Source organism: Ischnura elegans, chromosome 7 (genome assembly GCF_921293095.1).
Source record: "Ischnura elegans chromosome 7, ioIscEleg1.1, whole genome shotgun sequence".
Classification (NCBI taxonomy): Eukaryota; Metazoa; Arthropoda; class Insecta; order Odonata; family Coenagrionidae; genus Ischnura; species Ischnura elegans.
The window spans coordinates 99426080-99446966 of record NC_060252.1 but is presented as its reverse complement, the minus strand read 5'-3'; positions in this window follow the sequence as shown (position 1 = coordinate 99446966).

The window sequence follows — 20887 nt, the reverse complement described above, 5'->3', positions numbered from 1 at the left end:
CCACTGGTTTTTTACGAGTAGGATGGCCACTCTTAACTGCTGTGCAAGACCTGGAATGCCTTACTAAGTCTCACATAATTTTTAGCCTACATTACGATAGTTTGCGTGAGAATTTGTCCAAATTACACCACGGATTGTAAGCAGTATGTGGCAAATCTTGATATGGGTGGTTTGGATACGCTCATTTACGCCTATAATATCGCCAAATTTCATACATTTTTGCTCAATCAATGAGGCTTTAATGAAAACGAAGGAGCCGATGAGAGGATCGTTATATAAGATGTTGAAGGAAAGGCTAGAGAAAAGTCTGATCTGGAGTGTAGCACTTCACGGTTCTGATATACCTCAAGGAGGATGATAGAAGACTTGAAGCTTACGGGATATGGGCGTAGAGATATGCATATATGTATGGTAAATTGTACTGTAGGTAGGCCGCGTCACGCCATTCCACACCATCAGGGAGCTGCCGCGGACTCTGCGCGCGTCCAAAACATCGATTATGTTTTGTTTCATGCTAACGGTCGTAGTAAATTTCTTTGGATGGACAGTCTAAAAATTTTGATGTGATTTTAACGTAAATATCTCGAGGTAACTCGGTGAGCCTTTTCTTATAATTCCAAATAAATAAAAAAATTCGCCAGAAAACAGGGTCCACCATTTTGTATTGCATCGACGATAAATATCGCAAGAAAGTGAAGAAATTAGGTTTTATGAAATGGAAATGAAATGTGGCACTAACATATTATAGCTTTTATACAATTACTCGGCTTTAAAAGATTCAAGGTCCAACATCTCTCGAGCACGACATTCCCCGTGGTCAACAGCGAGATGCGAACTGTGCCGCAAGTTCGAAAAATCGATCTTAATTTCGGCGTCGCGAGTGGTTGCAGTTGTCCTTCTGGTATCATACTCTATAGGTGCTTTTGCATATTTGGTGTCAATATCTCGAGGTAACTCGGTGATCATTTTTTAAAAATCCTACATGAACACAAAATTTCGACGAAACACAGGGTCCGCCATTTTATATCGTATCGGCCACAAATAATACAACTGAGTCGTAAAAGTTGCCAAGAATTAACAATAATAAACCGCATAATAATATTGTAAATTTTTGTTTCTATTGAATTACTACAGAAGGTGTGGCATTAGTTTTAACGTGCTGAATTTCGAAAAAAATTCAATGAGGGCAATTTTTGCGAAATTTGTTCAACTTTGAGGCTAAGTAACTTGTTTAAAAAATATACCTATGAAAAACAATTTGCATCAATAAATGAACTAATGTAATGACAATAACTGCGCAAAGTTTCAATTTCCGCACTCAAAAAAATCGATTTTGAGGTTTTGTCCAGCTTTTTTCGATTTCAGCCCACTGTGCGTCGGCCGAAATGATTCTACCATCACGAATCATAAAGGGCGCCCTTAGGCTTTAGCCTCAAGCATCTAACTAATGCAAGCATCAGCCCATTCAGTTCTGAATCTTGCTTGACTAGACACTCACGGATGACTGGAGCGCGTAATGGCCTCGAACTAGGTATGCATACAACACGAAAATTGGAACGTGTATAAAACGCTTATAACCATCCAACAGAAAACCGAGAGGAATGACAGGCGGGCGATAGGATGTGACACGGAGGATGAGCTGTCCCGAGAAACACGCTGAGAAATGAGAAGGGCTGAAAAGACCTCGCCGAGGTAGCGCCTTCGTCTGAGGTGTCCGCAGGTCGAGAAAGAGCTCTTGCATTAAGTAGCATGGGGGCGGAGAATTGAGATGAAGACGCCCGGCAAGGAGGACTAAAGAAGATTGATGGTGCGCGCATCTCCGCCTTCCTCCTTTTCCGGCACCGTCCGAGGAACAAGAGTGAAAGCAGCGAGCATTTTTATTTTCCTGAATGACCCACGGGCGGGAGCATTGAAAAGAAGACTCGTCACGGAAACCGCCCACTTTGCAGTCGGACAACGGTTCCCCTAAATTGATCAAAACAGTAGGCGTCACATACAAAAACCTTTGGTCTATCTTATTTGTGGTGAGAGGAGGTCTATATATCAATCTATCATTCTCCACAACGGTAAAGGTGCGATGAATTGTATGTTAAACTGGTAGGTGTAAAGTTTAATGAGTGGCGTTTAAAATAATGCGAGTTACATAATGGATAACTGCGACGGTACAATTATGAAAACAATATCCGCGATGCGCAAGAAATTATATAGAAATATATTAGTATTTTGGGCGTGATTATTTTTGGACGGTGTGGTGTGCATGTGGAGTCCAATTGCATGCTGCATGCTGGTGATTGATCACCCCCTGCCAAACACCCTAGAGGTGGCTCGAAGGGTATTATGTAGATGTAGTATTTTATCAGGCTTATGCATTATACAATTATATCCTCAAAGCATCAATATTGCCCACATCTTTACACTGAGTGCAACAAATAACTTTTAGAAGCAGGCAATATACAAACTATTGCATTACTATTGTTGTTATTCTATCATCATAACAAAATTTAAACATACTTAAAGAAATTCACAGTTATATAACTACAACTGTCGTCACATAAAAATTTCACAAATAAATAAAAGGCAATCTGACGCACAGATTCACACGAAACTCAGTTGTTCGATATCGTTGGCAAATAATGGGGATCAGATTAGGGAATTGGAAGGCTCTTCATCGGGAAAGAAAATTTTCGGTTATGAAAACAGCAATACTATTAGCTACTCGTTATCACCAATGCGTTGCCCATTGGAAGAATCGATTCTCCAATAGAAGCGCCGTTAGTGGTGGTTTGAGTCGAAAATAGCGTTTAAATTACTTGGATACCCAAAACCAACATAATATTCTCCGAGTAGTCACCGGCACTGCGCCACTGCCGAAGCCGAGTATTATAATAACGGTCGCCGCGCCCTCAAAACTCCTCCGTCGTCAAGAAAGGAGCTTTCTTTCACATTCTACAGGGTAATAATACCTCCCCGGCGTTTATTACGGATGGGATAAGCAGAAGTCTAACTTTTCGATGACGTGAATAGTTAAAACAACGATGGACGGATCCAGGATTTTTTTCGGATCCGGATTCGGGTCGGATCCTTGATTTTCGGAACTGGATCTTTCGGATCGGATATTTTCGGATCCAAATGCATTTTCAAATTCCTGCTATTAAAAGAAGTAATTATTCAAGTTTAATCTAGGTACAATCGAAGGAATGCTTTTTAGATTTTCAACCACATTTTAATATTTTTATAAATTAAAAATCATTTTTATAGGCTTTCAAGTTGTTTTTTTTTAAACATCTTTACATGCTCAGGACCTAAACTGTTACGCTTGGGTTTGGAAATGAAAATAGGAAAATTTTCGGATAAACCACTGACCAGTGGCGTAGGACAAGAATCGCATGCGACGGCAAATTCGAAGAGGGAATCGGAACTCTTTCCATCTTTATTGCATTGCATTCACTGAAGCTATTATTTAAAATTCCGAATCCAGATCCGATGTCTTCCGCGACTTTGAATCCGATGTATCCGATGAAGGGCAATACCCGCGGAATATTTGGATCCGAGTTATCCGATCCGACCATCCCTAGTTAAAACAATAAATAAATGGTAATTAAAGACTTCGTAATTGCGTTGGCTTTTGCAGAATCACTAGGCTAGGCGATGGCTTTTGGCTAGGAAAATACATTTTACTACGCCAGACAAACATAAAGATACACAACCGTTTTATTATTGCACAAGTTATTACACCTATTAAGGTAGATTTGCAGTAGTTTGTAGTATTTAAGAAGTATTCTGGCAGTCTCCTCTCCCTTCATAGAATTCCCTCTTAAATTCACAGTGATGCCTACTCCCTTTAACCCTACTTAAAAATCCTATTCTCTTCCTTCCTCTCCCTCGTTTACTCAATATTCTACCCTCTAATAATGTATTCAATATTTCCTCCCCGCTCAGTACTCGCACTATCAATACCTTCTGTCTCCTCCCCATCACATATAGAAGCTGCCTTTCATCACCCAAAATTATGAAAATAACACCACCCCTCCAACAGATTGAGTGTATGCGATCAGTGGCGGCTCGTGAGTCAAATGCTGGGAGGGGCAAACTCCACCGGGGGGTAAAATTATTTGAATATTTTTGTATTTTAGTGAGTTTTTAAGACAATCTATGGACTATGATGACTCTCTAATAGGCAAAACAATCAATAACACTAAAACACTAGCAATCACAAACTCGAATAACTCAACTACAACTAGGCCTATTTACGTTAAATCAATTTACATATAATAAGTCAACTGGTCACCAAAACAAGGTATTCTGAAACACTGCAACACCAAGATTATACTGCCGCCGGGCGGCCTCGAAAACTATTATAATTCAAATTTCAAACAGATTACATGATATTTAATAATTATTACCACCTTTTAAGCATTTGGCCCCAATGTGCGGCGCGGCTATGTCAACTCACTAGATACGTCGCTCTGCGCATGCTCGGGCGGCGTCCCAAGACTTCCATAAAACACAAGCTTAGACGCGTCATAGCACCAGCAGCCCCCACCACTACCACTCTTCATATAACAGCAAGGTGATGGATTGGGACGTTCTAGCCAGCACCCCACGGCTACAAATACGAAGTTCTCGCGCTATTTTTGCGTGTTATTCCTACATTTTCGATGCATGCGATTGAAAAAAAAAACACTTTAGTTAAATAGATGTATAATGATAATTGAATGGGTATATTTTTCCTTTTTCAAATCTTTGGGTGGTCCGAGAGTCCTTATGGGCAAGCCGCCACTGCATGCAATTAGATTTCACCAAATGAGGCCAATGTAGGATGGTGGATAAAGATATGTACTGCATTAGAATGGTAAATCTGAAATAAACGGGGAAGTGGACGAAGATGGGCTTGCTTGAAGCTGCCATTAAAATGACTCGAAGTGAAAAGGAGATAACGACGTAGACGGAAAGGAAAGGGGGAAGTGTGGAGGAAGAGATGAAGGAGACGCAACCCTTGCATTTCTATGGCCACAGCATTAAGGAGAAGGCAAAAAGAAAGCAGAAAAATGAAAAGCGCGAGGAGAATGATTGATAACGCGGGGACAGAACAATTGAAGAGTGGGCTGCGACGGAGAAGAAGATTTCCTGAAAGACCTCCCAGGAGGAGCTGAGTGTTGCCCCCAGTGGGCGTATCCGCTTTGCGTGTCATAGAAGGAGATGTGTCGCTTCGAATGAATACGGCTCGGCGGGAGAAATTGAACGGCGCGAGAAACGGCGGGCTCCATCGCCAACACGAGTCGTACAGTCGCTTCGCATTGAGACGTGGCTCTAAAAGGCAAAGATCCCTTTCGCCTCAACGACAGTGTGACATCTCCATCCGTACAGATTACTACACAAAATAATGCAATGGAAATCTACAGTGGGAAAATTTGGTGTCAATCTTCAACACCATTTCAAAATTGACCTTTTTACCGGAGATAATAGTTTCTACAATGCACTCTCCTCTTATAATAAAGAGTTTCTATTCTTAAAGACGGCTAATACCATTACTTTATTAATACCTCAAAACTGACATACCTTAAATTACATTTTAGTATAATACGTATACGAATGCCATTAAATTGTAGCTTTTAATTCGGATATTTATCTTCTTGACCGTTCTCTTCAGCCGAGCCAAAGAATAGATTACTTCGTACCTATAATATATGTTGCACTGAAACATTTCTTTCCTGAATGATTTACAATTGGAGATGGGGTTGACGTGGCAAATAGATTGCTGGCATCCCAATCCATAGGTCTTGGTTCGAATACGGGCGGTGGCTGAGATTCTTCAGGGCCTACATGATCCCTTCTTGAGTGTTTCAAGATGGTGCTTCAAGAACAGCACACTGACCGTCGGAATGGACGTCAAGACGTGGTCCGCTTGGCGCCTTTCGTTAAAAACAGTCTAATACCGGCACGCCAGGTTTCCGACTTATTGTACCTGGCGCTGATCGCTTCAGTTGTTGGTAATGAGCAACGAATTACTTATGTAATGGTTTATTTGAAAATTGTGATCATTTTCACTCGGAATGGGGTGGTTTCTTTTTTTTTATTGCCTAAATCAAAATATTATTACTCCTGGAGTATGTATTTCACGCTTTTAGATTTTTAAATGACCACATCTATTTTTCGCGATTAAATGAAAAGTGAAAAATTTCAAGAGCGCGAAAACGCGACGGCTAAGTAGGAATGCTGGGAAAACACCGTGTGACGTCGTTCAGGTTCCCGCTTTCGCAAGTGGGGTGATCTTGGGGCGAGGCTTTGAGCGCTGATACGACGCAGGATGCTAGCAGGTAGCAGAGTACCCGGCTAGCTGGTAGCGCTTGGCTTAAATAAGGATTATTAACACCTTATCAAACGAAGAAAACTTTCCAACTTTAGCCAGTTTTAATAGGTGATTAGTAAGACATGTTTCCCTGAGGTCTGTGGCTCATGCATGCATTGGTAATCTCAGACGATGTAAAACTCCTATCTACTCGCATAGAAACTAGGTCCCTGTGACGTCACGTGGAGTGGCATCACATGTGCGCCAATCTGGCCTTTTTCAAATGTGGTTAAAATTGACCATTGCCATTCGTCTGAACTGGGATTTCTAAAACCAAAGAATTTGTATATTATGAATACACTTAGGGTGGGTAACGACTCGCAATAATACCTTTCGTTTTCTTTGATGAAGGAAACTACCTTATTACTTAATAGTCTCCCTCGAACGGTATCTTAGGAACAAATGAAGCTGAAAGCGTTAAGTTTAATGGGAAAAACTCACTTCGAATAAGACGCGAAATACATGGTTCTCAGAAAATAATGTAAACGTGTATTTTGCATGCATTCACCAAACCCCAAGAGGATACCGCCCTATGAGGAGAACATAGGCGAGGCGGCACGCGGCATGACTTGCTTCACACGCACGCGAGGAACTGCGCGAGATTTAGGCCACACACGCAGTGATAGAGAGGTCTGTTATGCGAGGAGAGGAATCGTTAAAGGAAGTGGAAAAGCAGGGAGGCTGCATGATCCCTGAGGGCACCTGATATTATTGCCGAGTCATTCCCAAAATTTCAAAGCACACGCACGAACGGATTCAGATAAGAGGCCAGTATCGTGCGGACGAAGAATGTTTTACTTATTTTCTTGATTTATTTATTTTAAAAGCCCACATACAGCAATTATTGCCAATTTACAGTGGTGCAATAACAAGATAATAAATAATATATAACAAGAAACCAAATACATATAATGTTACGGGAGTCACATCAACCTGAAATATGCCGAGAATCAAGTACATAAAATGTAACGAGAATCAAACCTCGAAATTAAAGAACACAAGTATATAAAGCTAAAGAAAATTGTAGCATTTGTAAGAAATAGGAAGTGTTGTTGTTGATGTTCAGAGAGGTAAGATAGAGCCAGGTTAGTAAATACTTTCGGAGGTAGGGAAAAGGGATCAATACTCGGAGGAAGGGAATTAAAAGTGTTTTAACCGCGTTTATGAAAGCTAGTGCGAGATGCAAAGTATAGGTCATACTCATGAACATTTAAAAAAATATTAACTTGAATTATAAATTGATGATGAGCCGTTAAAGAGCTATAATTTCTGGAAACCGTATTTTGAAATACTTATTTTCGTAAAGGTTGTGACAATAATATTTGTCTGATCATTTGACTGCCCCACCTTCCCCGAATGTGTGATGTTCAAACACCTGAGACTAAGTCTGGGGTGAGCTATACCCTCACTAATCCAAACCTAACTTCGGTTTGAATTACCGAGTGAATGAAGAAATATTCCTTGTACCATCAAGGATATGTTGCAAATAAAAATTGTCATCGTGGAACCACTTTTTGAGTTATAACCAAATAATATTCGGTATCCTTGTGCAGGCGTTCGCAATGTGGTGAAGATTCAGCGCAGAGGTTTACCTACGGGTTATGCATCACGTGTATCCATCTTCGCAGACAACAGCTTTGACGGAATTGCATCAGAAGACATCGGTGATTATAATCGTACTCAGACAAGCAATAACCATAGCGGACGCCACCTCCTTGGAGAAAGAGAAACAACACCTACGCAACATGCTAGAAGATAACGGATACCATTCTCCAAGAAGAAAATAAACTTGACGAGAATCTGAAAAGGCCCAAACACCCTGCACCTGAAAATACTAAGGATCCTACGGCCTTACTCCCAAAGTTGCGAGAACGAGCAAAAATATCGCTCGATTGTTCTCAAAACAAGATTTAATTCTGTAACAAAGACCGCCAGCCTTCTAAGCAAAGCAATGGAAAAATTACAATAGGAACCCAATACGGGGTATACCAAGTTAACTGCTGCTGTAGCAGTACATGTATCGGGCAAATATGCAGAGCCCTAAATATACGGCTTCAAGGACACCAAAGAAACAAAAGAAATCAAGAACTGTGCCTCTCAGCCATAGCTTATCACACCTGGAGCCACTCTCAAATTTCACCATAAAAACGCAAAAGTATTAGCCAGGGGGAAGAGATACGATCCACGTATTATTAGGGAAGCAATAGAGATTATAAAAGTCACGAAAACCTTCGACAGAGAAGACGGATGACAGCTATTCAAATCATGAAAAAGGGTGCTCAAACCAATACCGGATGAAAAGACAGGAAAAGGAAAACACAGATGCGATCTAACATCATTTGACGCCAAATAAAACGGACAATTTAGAAGTCTTCTGCCACCTATGTCTACCAATAAGAAGACGCCTGACTCCGAAGGATGCGTATGAAAGACGGTCGATACTCTGCACTCCATAGACCTGAAAAAGGCAGCTGCACTGCCGGCGAAACTGTTGAATACAAAGATGGACACGCGTGGTGCCTATCCCGTAAAACTTATCGCTTAGTAAACCTGGATAATATTCGATACGCCATAAAAATAATCATAAAAATAGAATGTAGTGAAGACAGCGTGCTACTTCTTCAGTTATCAACGAATGAATTCTGTAATTTATTTATACCTAGATACCACCGAAAACAGCGCTATAACAATTAGACATAAACAAACAACCATGCACAGGATGGGGGTAACTTGCCCAGGCGGGACCTGAACCCGCGACCTCCTGTCTGGCAGGCGAGGACTTTACCCCGCCGCCACCGAGGCTGGCAAACCTAATCAGTGACGTCACCTAATTGTCTGCTAAATTTCAATTTCTTAAGCCACCAAAAAGGTTAATAAGACAGAGGCTAATGGAAAAACAAATAATACGGGTCCCACTCGTATATTTCTATCACATACGACATCGATTAAAAATTGGTGGACGGGTTCAATAGGGTGGTTTCCTATTATTTTTTTATTGCTTAAATCGAAAGATTATTACTCCTGGAGTACGTATTTCACGCTTTAGGATTTTTTAATGACGATATCTATTTTTCGCGATTAAATGAAAAGTGAACATTTTCAGCGCGCGAAAACGCGACGGCGAAGTATGAATGCTGGGAAAACTCCGTGTGACGTCGTTCTGGTTCCCACTGCCTCAAATGAGGTGACCTTGGGGCCAGGCTTTGAGCGCTGATACGACGCAGGATGCTAGCAGGTAGCAGAGTACCCTGCTAGCAGGTAGCGCTTGGCTTAATTATGGATTATTAATACCTTATCAAACGAAAGAAACTCCAATAAAGGGCAGTTTTAACTGGTGATTAATGAGAGATGTTTCCCTGAGCTCTGTGCCTCATGCATGCATTGGTAATCTTAGGCGATGTATAACTCCTATCTACTCGTATAGAAACTAGGTCCCTGTGACGTTACGTGGAGTGGAATCGCATGGGCGCCAATCTGACCATTTTCAAATGCGGTTAAAAAAGTACCATTAACATTCGTCCAAACTGGGATTTCTAAAACCAAATAATATGTATATCATGAATATGATCACTAATGGTGGGTAACGAATCGCAATTATGCCTTTCGTCTTCTTTGATGAAGGAAACTACCCTATTGGCTCTTAAGTGGTACTTTTTCAGATCACTGGGACGTATATTCCGGTTTCCAAAGAGTTGAGTGTTAGTAGTCAAGACAGGGCTTCGAGCCTGTCTTCCGCATCAGATATTCTTATATAGTCAATCAAAAGACCTGTCTCCCCAACGCATCCATTGAAATCTTATCTCCGAACACTCACACGATGTGTGGATCAGAGTCATAAATTATAACCGATCAAATCAATCAAAATTTAGCCAAAGCCATCGCCCGAAAATGTAGAGCATGAGAGATAATCAAATATAAACTGTTTGCTTTAAAGGCATAATTCAATAATTTTTTCACCGGTATGCCTTAAAATTGCAAACATTTCTACATAAAGTTAAACATGAAATTATTGTATCAGGACGAAATTTCGTTTATATATGAGTCATTCTGAGTCATGCATGGCTCATCTGAAGGGTCTCTACCATTTACTTTTCTCTTTGTTGCCATTAAAGTATGCATTTGACGAAAGTTAATATAGATGGCACTACAAAAAAGGATTGCATTATTATTTTTCCTTTTTTATCATGACAATAATTTAAAAATAATTTAGTAAATAAACACCAGTACACTTGTCATTATTTTAAAATTTTACAATTAAAAAATATAAAAAATAATTACACAATCACAGAACTCTAGCGTCAAAACACATGAAGTAATAGCAAAAGATATCTATATTTACTGAAACGAGTAAAACGCGCGGAAGCAAGTGCAACGTAAAAGATTGCACACATGGAAATGATAGAGGAATATCTAGTGGTTGTAGCGACCTATTGTTATTTGCGGCAAAGTATAATATAAGAAAACTAATGAAGCAGCGAAGGTAGGAAAAATGGTGCACCAGCGAAGTAAAAAAATGCAGCAATGGTAACCAACGTGGAGTCTAGAAATACACATATTCCCTGGGTGAAGCTAAGTAATTGCAATTCGTGCCATCTTGAGCAGAATCTTTAGCTTTGCGCTTCATAGAAAATATATAATATTAGTGCTAATAATAATTCCATCTTTGTTAATCAACCGAATTTAGGAATATAAAGTCCTCCATTAAATTAATTTGATTAACACGCACATGCATCCAAGCCCTAGATGGGTGGAGGAACCACTCAGGTGGATTACGAACCCGCAACCGATGGGTTGGAAGGCTTTACCCCGCCGCCACCGAGGCCTGATAAACGCATGATTGATGATAATTATTTTTCTCAACTACTATACTTTAATGATGTTACTCGGGTGATAAATTACTGGGGTCTCATTCGATTTTCTGCACCTCAAAATACACAATTATCACGTTCAATTTTTTTTCGCTTTTTCACATGTATTAAGTGAAAATCAGCCATTTTTTTTAGGTTCCGGACTGGGTTCCTCCTTGCTTCAACTGATCCCGTGCTTCGTGTAGCAAGCCGTTATCTTGAGTTCAGTGAGTGGCAATAGTGAAGGAGACAAACACAAAGATAGATTCAATGGATGTAGATAAGCAGGTAAACATTCTCTACAAGAGATATAATCCAAAATAAATTTTTCCGTGAACTATAAAAAGGTCTGTAATTGATGCCACTGCGGTTAGCCCTTTAAGGCCCGAACTAATTTACCAACTGATTTTTAAATTTTTTTGCATATCCTTTTAATTTTATAGCTAAATAGGCGTTTTTAATAAAGAAGATACGAAAAAAATATAAATGCGTTTTCAAGCATGTTCCCAAATGGGAATACACCACAAAAGTTTGCTATTGCTTGAAAAATAAATATACGCTTGACCAAAAAACAAAGTTTAACAATGTAACAATGATCTTTTGAATATTTGAGCATTTGTTACTGGAGATCGAATGGGGGGGAAAAATCGAATAAATCGCGTACTCACTACAGAGGTGATGAAAGTAACCAATTTTGAAAAGGCTTAATTAACGACCGGTGTATACACAAGTCATGCTATTCACCCCAAAATTCACGATTATCACGTTCAATTTTTTTCGCACTCCCCCTTGGGTATCCAATTTGCACTTGATAGAATGGTGATTTTGTTCGGAACCCCACTACTGCTGGGATGTCACCCCTTACTTAGCCCCCCCCTCCCTCTTGTCCCTATCCTGGATCCGCCACTCTTCCTCAGCTTCCAAGTTTCCGCTCGTGAAGAGCTATATTTCAGGTAAAAAGCTTAACTTAACTTTTCTTGGAACTCCATAAACAAAGAAACATCTACCATTACATAGCTGACCAAGTTAACTCATAGTAGAGAAAAAGGCACTTTTGTCTTTTTCCGACTAATAGGACAAAGTCACCCCACGATAGACAAAGTCATCTTAATTGACGGTATCAAAATAGCAGTTATAATAACTCCGCAATACTAAAACGGGAGGAAATCTAATTGTTTAAGTTAATCACAGAAATAGTTATGCACGCAGAAGTGTTGCAGAACCTAAAACAATATTATAAAAAATAACTTCGCCCGTGTTGGTTAAATTAAACCCGTGACAAAAATCATTCACTGGCAAACATGATTTCATACAGGTGACGATGATATTCCTCGTCGCTGCTCCCACACGTATATTGGTTATTCTGCTCACACTGTTTCAAAATCCTATATTATCACTCTCTTTTTCGATTTTAACGAGTTTCTGACACGAGGGTTGGCAGTTCATTGGCCTGCAAACTTTTCGAGCAGGAATTAGGGGAAGTGGCTTGGCGTGGATGTCATGGGGACGTCACATGAATGACAGGTGACGAATACAGAAAGGGAGGAAGCAGTGGTCACGTGGTTTGCAGCGGATGAGTAAAGGAGAATAAAAGAGAGTAAAGGAGGCTGGGAGGGAGTAAAGGAGAATAATCCGAAAATGGAAAAATATCTGATTAAAAAACTTGCTACTTTCATGAAAATTACAAAATATGATCATTGTAACTTTATCGTCTCACAATCACAGATAAGCAATGGGCTTTCCGAGCTATGTTTCCTGGAAATTGCGATGGAAAATCCGTATTATTACACAGATTCTTAAGAAAACACGAATGGAGAAGTTAAAGTGGATGTAGAGGAGGAGGATATACGAAGTACTGGACATGGTGGGTGATGAGAGGCAGTTTCTTGACGAGATACGGAGTAAACAGAGGGTTTGAATGGATCGAGTACTGAGCGGGAAGGGTAAGATAAAGAGAGCGTCAGAGGGAAGAATTTCTGGTTAAAGCGGAGAGAGGAAGGAATAGAATAGGGTTTTTAGATAAAATGAAAGGAAAACAAAAATCTTCGTGTCTCCTAACTTTTTAAAACTGTCCTTACGATCATTACATAATATTTTGAGAGAAAATACAATACACGAGTACGATTCCATAGCAATATGATTCATACTTCTTTAAAAGATTTCTTTTTACAGTTTTAAGACATTTAATTGCAAATTCGAAGAATCTTTTGCGCTTCATTTCAGCGAATTTAAAGACAAAATATTATTTCTGTGACTTATTTTTACTCGTTTAATAACGATATGCTTCCCCAATTACTTCCATTTTTAATAGCATCTTACAGCTGGAATAAAGTGGTTGCTTCGGTGTAATTTATCTACGAAGGTTGCTTTTTAATATCCGGCAATGGAAACAATGATGTTGCTAGGTGCCATCTGACATACATATAGTAAAGTTTTACATTTTTGACATTTTTATGTACTCGGAAATTCTTGAAGTGGGGCACTAGTTGTGTTGTTGACAGTAAGTTGAAAATTTTATCTCAGTCAAACAGTGGAATTAACTCGCAAAAATTTTCGTGCGGCGATTTAATACGAATTTCGACCTGGATTATCTCCACAGCATTGCATCGGTCAACTCGCTTCGACTTTTGGCGATTTTGTACCATATAATAGCACTTTAAATCACCGGTTTAGAGAATTCAATCTTGGAATTTGTTTATTTTTGTATTATTTGTTTATTTTGTTATTCTGGATATATAAATAGCAACACTCGTATTAGCAGTATTGTGCGAAAAATCCACAGAGAAAAAATCATTCGCCTTGACCGTGGCTAATCCTGATATACTTAAATTATTAGCAATAGATGATAGATTAGCTGTATAAATATAATTTACGAACTAATAATGAAAGATTATCTGATAGATAATCTATTTTATAGATATCGTTGACCTTCTTAATGCGTCACATCGTGACTTAGGAATTTAACGAAAACACAGTCAATCAAAATAAATATGTTCTAAAGCAATTTTTTTTTGCAATAAATAATAGAAATATATATGACTCGACCATTATACATGCAAATACACAAGACACTTACCATCACGAAAGGCTTATTATATCCGCTGTATCTAGACACACCAGATGAAAAAGCAGCCATAAAATATGGCAGGGTCAAATCATAAGCTTAAATATTCCTAAGATCATAGCCATTCAAGCAACTTCTATGGAGTTGTCATAAACTATCCCGTCCTATTTGGGAGTGCTTGGATATCGGCAGCGGACGAGAGAAAGGAGAGAATCCTAAGGGCACAACGGTACACCGACCCGAGAGTCATTATTGAAGTTCGTAAATTAACGCCTGGAAAGGCAGACAACAGAAGGGCGGCACATAAAACATGAAATGTGTGTCTTCGGCTGGTGACGCGCGTATGAAAAGAGCCTCTATAATAATATTGGCTTCATGAGTGTCTCGCCTAAGGAGACAATTGAATACCTCTTTGCGATGATTAATGACTTTTCATCGAAGAACTCGCTTCGAGGGCAGAGGAAAACATTTGCAATAAATCATCGGTCCAAAGTTACATTCATCCACTGGCATATTCCACTGCATTCAAACCTGGAGAGGAGTTTGCCAAGTTCGAATAAAATAAATTAGAATTACAACGAGGAAAATCAGTTACACCGATAAAAAAGGACAGAAAAGTGAAAAATCACGCACTAAAAAAACACTAATTAATAAGTCCTTGAGATGAAGTTTTCTCTAGAGAATTGCATAAATAATGATCGGTTTAAACTGAAAAATTCAGTATTTATATTCCACATAGAAATCCTAATTGCTAGGAACTATCAATCATTTAACCACCCTTCTTTTAAATTTGATACAATTCCTCATATTGCTTGGTTGAGTAACAGTTTTTTTAAGGGGTGGGGTTGGTAAGGTGACTACAGTTGTAAGGCTTCCCATCCCGTGGACCGGGGTAAAGATCCCGGTGGTGGTGAACATTTTTCAGAGACTTTACCCTTGAGTGTTATGCGGAGAGCATTCCATGCACAGCACTTCGTCCGGCAGACGATAAGTTAAGCCATTGAAACGTCGGCAGCAGAAGATTCGACCAGGTTATTGGGAACCCGAGAATAATTCGTAGTAGTAGTATTTTGTTTTAGGGTGCCTCGACCCACTACGGTCATTTGAACCACCGACAAATCTATAAAATCAAAATTCTAAAAGATACATTAAAAAGGTATTTAAACATTCATAAAAATAAATGGGGTTGTCTGATGATAAAAAAGGTTAGAATTTAAACACTATTAATTAGCCCAGTCTCTATTAAACACTTAATGAATCGGCTGATACTATCAGGGTCGTCTCCTAGGATGTGCCCTAGGTCTTCCCCGATGTTCAGCCGACTCTCCCATTGCTGTGAGACATTTCCTGACAGAGTGTGAGAAATACCGTTCTGTGCGCCATCGAATAATTCGTCCGTAAAGAAATTTCGTTTCAATATTTTATACTACATAACATTTCCAAGATATACGGGCTACGGTATCTAAAGAACCTGGAAAGAAAAACTCAATGAGTAATCAAAAAAGTAATATCTTGAGAGAGTAAGTTGTTAGGAATTATGCTCCGCTGAAAATTTCGGTGCGAGAGGGTAATCACGATCGAAACGAGTGAAAATGAGTTCACTCTAAAATGTATCCCTAAAACAGCACTTTTCCATTTGCGGCGAGCTACCTGCACCTTTGGAGCGGCCATAAAGTAACTATTATTAGGCCACAATGCAATGGGGATCTTATTGCCTATGAGGCAAAGCCGTGAACGATCCATGTTGCAATGCAAATTCCTCGTCCTCATTCCATGCAATCCCTTCAGTTCCGTACAAAACCAATTTTGGAAGTTCATCTACCTCAATTTACTTTCTTTTTTTAATTTATTCGCGTTATAGATTCGATCAGAAACAGGATGACACATGCAATAAACAATTTATCCCCGTAGATAGCTGATGTTAAAATTTATAAATGGCCTAAGAATTGGACGGAAGATGCTAAAATTGTAAAAAAATTAAATAATTAATAATATAAATATTTACATATTACCTACAACGAATGCTTATTTCCAGCACTAAGTAAAAAAATCTAATGCTCAATACTTACTTCCAAATGTTTGAATGGATGGTATGTAATCATCTCCAGCACTAAAACACTACCAAAATATTTATCAACTCGAGGTAAATAGCGTAGGTTTTGACCGGGAATAAAAATTAGCATTCATAAATACTACAGAATTTCAAACAGATTTTATAGAAAAATAAATCATTATCCGAAAATGATGTCCGATTGCTTAAAATGGAACGGTAGCAGCAAAAAACCTTGATGAAGGTTTAAAAATACATCGAAAATTTGGCGGAAACTTTTGCATTTTATTCTTAAAGGCCGTCACTCCAAGATACAAAAAAAATATTAATCAACAAGATAAAAGCTCGAGAGAGAATATAGTTAGAAATAATGCTCCACATAGGTTTTACTAGTGATGATTTTCGGGGGTTACGCAATATTCATGAATAACATTTGTGTAATGCAAGAATAAATTTTGATTGCATGAATGACATTCAAGTCATTTTTTGATCAATGGATCACCTATACCTCATATACTGACTAAATTTAAAGCTTGTAATACCAAAAAGCGTCTCATTAATATACGTCATATACACTACCTCGTATAATGCAAAAAATTACCTCCTGTGGCATATTTACCTATGCCCTGGATAAATATGCATTTTCGAATTATTTAATTGCTCTGTATCTCAGCCCATGCCATAGATAAGTAACAATACCAACTCTTCATTCATGAAAATTTAGTGAATTGCACACTTTTACAATGCTTTTATAAGAAAATTTCTTCGGAAATAATTACAGCAATTCTTCGTTAAAACTTTCGCGGGTGCTCGACGGTGACGGTGTTTAGGAGATGTTTTATCTTTATGATTATTTTAGAACTCCACTCCAAGTGGAAGGGGTTTACCAAATTCCTTGCCAGACCTGCACATCGGCGAAACAGGCAGGTCGGTCAAAACACGCCTAGAAGAGCACGAGAGAGCGATTCGACTGGGGCAATCAACAAAGTCCGCGGTAGCCGAACACGCAGCGCTTGGCCACATCATCGACCTCAAGGAAGTCAAAATCCTCGCCAAAGTTAAAAGTTTTAAACAGAGACTCGTCAGAGAAGCCATTGAAATATCCAAAGAAGATAAGAATAATTTCAACAGACACGCCGGCATCAAAATTAGCCGTACTTGGCAACCCGTAATAAGAAGAAACAAGCAGCAACCCTTTCCCCCAACCTCCGACTCCCCTCCCTCCACCTCCTGACACAGATACCTATATAAAAGATCTTAAATTCCCATCTCTCCATAATCCCTTGAAAAAGCGACCAGCATCGGTCGGGAAACGCTGGGGCCACCCAAAGCATTGACGCGGCGACATAGCCCAAAAGTTTTTAATCACAATAATTACAGCAGTAACCAAGAAACAGGTTTCAGGCGTAGGAGCTAAAGAAATATTTCAATAATGCATGACATCTACCACAGCAATTCATAAGAAATTACTTTGAGAATGATTTGAACCTCGGCCACTTCATTTTGACTTAACGGTCATAAAATGCATGGGTTTTTAAGCACTTCCGCCTATTCATCACCGTCAGTTTGGCTTTCGTTTTCCTTTCAAGTAACGACGGAGCCATGAGGGTGGAATCGCTTCGAAAGAAGTTCATTTCACGTTCGGAGAGAACCCTGTCAGAGTTAAAGCAAAGAGATCGGGAGTGAGTGTTTGATCTATTTTAGTTCACGTCCGTCTATCACCGAGGCGGTTGACCAGCCGACCCCCTTAAATTTCCTTCATCCTCGGAAAAAACTAAGTTGCAGGCGATCACGTTAAGAAAAATCTCCATGCATGTCAAAAGAAAGACTCCGCAAGCTTTATACGAACGCTATGCAAAGGAATGAACCCTCTAAAAACATCCACGCGCAGTAATGATCATCGTCCGTAACTGGGTCTCTTTAAGTATTCAAAAGATTCAACTTGAAGGATTCAAACACTGCTCCTAAATTAGCAACAAAACGGAAAGGTCTCCTTTCCGATTACAATTAAAGTTGTGATCTTAGATACGTAAGATTATGATAACACTGGTATAAGTCAATTTAGAGATGAAAATAAGTGAAAAAAATATACAATCGGAACATCTGTATCTTTTCTTTCCGTGATAGTTATCACCAGTGGGAAACCATGAAAAATTTCGAAATTAAAAATGAATGAATTAAAACAATTACAAGTGCAACCAATTTTCGCAGTTTATAAAAAATAAATTATGAACCAAGATCACACCTGTTAAACTCCATAATTCTGAGAATTATCGTCCGATATCAGCGAAATAGTCTCACAGTTACGAAAGCAGGGTGATTATAAGGCGGAAGAGGCTGAAAATGAAAACTTGAGGATAGGTAACAGTAACAGTCCATTAGCGGAATCGAGGGAAAAAATATTCATTGCATTACAAGATTTATTTCATCATCTCTCCCCGTAAGCTCATTTTGAACCTCACCTGGACGAAGTGAGCTGTGAAATGCCGACGGAGGAAAAGCAATTAAAGCACAGAATCCAGAAGTTTAAATGAGACCTAATGGGTGGATAACATCCCAGCCACGTAAAGTCCCAAGCGCAAAAGTTTGAAGTTTTACTCCGAGTCGGAAGAGGAAAAACTTCTTGGAGTGCAGGACATCATTCTCACAGAAAAGGGGAGAGAGCGAAAACATTTTTCAATTTCATTTCTCCGCTTTTAAAGCTTCTCGATAGCATTCGATTTCGTTTATTTAAGACGTCTAAATTAAAAACATTTTGATTCAAAACTTTTCTTTTCTAACCTTGGTGGAAAGTAAAGTGAGTTTTCAGTATTCTCCAAACTATTGTCCTAACTCGCGTTCGTTCGTTACGGCTGACTTAAATTGGATTCGGGTCTTTCAAAAGAGCTTAAAAAATGCACATTTGAGGTACTATACCGCCATAAAAGAGGAGTTTAAATTCTATGGAGCACTGAGTAAATTTAGGCTCGGTAATCGATGATCGTCCTCAAGGCAAGTACTTCTTGAACTAAGGGAGTTTCCAGGCTCTTTTGACAGGCACCCGTTCATTAAGAAACGTGAAATTTTGAATAGGGTAGTTTCCTTCATCAAAGAAAACGAAAGGCATTGATTGCGATTCGTTACCCACCATTAGTGTATTCATAATATACAAATTATTTGGTTTCAGAAATCCCAGTTCAGACGAATGGCAATGGTCAATTTTAACCGCATTTGAAAAAGGCCAGATTGGCGCCCATGCGATGCCACTCCACGTGACGTCACAGGGACCTAGTTTCTACACGAGAGGATTGGAGTTTTACAACGCTTGCGATTACCAATGCATGCATGAGATGCAAAGCTCAGGGAAACATGTCTTAATAATCACCTATTACATTTCCTAAGGTCGGAAAGTTTTCTTCGTTTGATAGGGTATTAATAATCCTGATTTAAACCAAGCGCTACCAGCTAGCATGGTACTCAGGGTACCTGCTAGCAGCCTGCATCGTATCAGCGCTCAAAGCCTCGCCCCATGGTCATCTCATACGGCGACGGCGGGAACCAGAATGACGTCACACGGAGATTTCCCAGCATCCATACTTAGCCGTCGCCTTTTCGCGCGCTTGAAAATTTTCACTTTTCATCTTATCACAAAAAATATATATCGTCATTCTAAAATCTAAAAGCGTGAAATGCGTACTTTAGGAGTAATATTATTTCGATTTAGGCAATTAAAAAATAATAGGAAATCACCCTATCAGAATGAATACTGTTACTAGTCTACTGCTGGTAAATGTCTGCGATTCGATTCTATTTTCCTTTACGGCTTAAATTCTATATTATACTTCTTATAACATAGCAATCAACCCAAAAAGTAAATTAAAAAGGTTTATAAATACAAAGACGATGAAAAAGTGGAGGTGATGCCGGCCTCGTTGGCGGCGGGGTAACGTCCTCGCCTGCCAAACCAGAGATCGCGGGTTCGAGTCCCGCCTGGGTAGGTTTCCAGGGCGTGATTGTTCGTGTGCGTTTAATTGTTAAATTTGTTGAATACCCCGATGTAAAATGGCCAATGTGAGCTGTATTCGGTGGTTTGAGAATAAAAGAAATAAAATGAAATTTTAAGGTGGTACCTCCGCGAGTCCTACCACAGCCACATTTTACGCGGGAAAAAATCACGAAATTGAGAAAAAATTGCTTGCGAGGCTAATAATTAGATTTAGACACAAGTTTGGTTAAAAAATTACACGTTTAACGAACTCTATGCAGCCTCCTGGTTAGAGCTGAAAGGCGATTAGAACGCATGTTTAAAGTCAAAAGTCGCAGGCTATTTCTTTAATGTAATCATCCAAAATGTTTCCTCGATAAACCACTGTAAAGACTGCTTAAATGAGCTTTTTGTGGAATATTTTGTATATCGAACACATAAGAAACATATCTATATTTAAAATGAAAAAAATAGGATCACATTACCAGGTGGTGTAAGGAGCTGAAATTCAGTAATTGCAGTAAACTTACCTGCAAAGAGAGAACAGTAAAATTAGTCACGACAAATTGCTGGCATAAATTTCATCAACATGTTTGATAAGTTTTGAACTCAC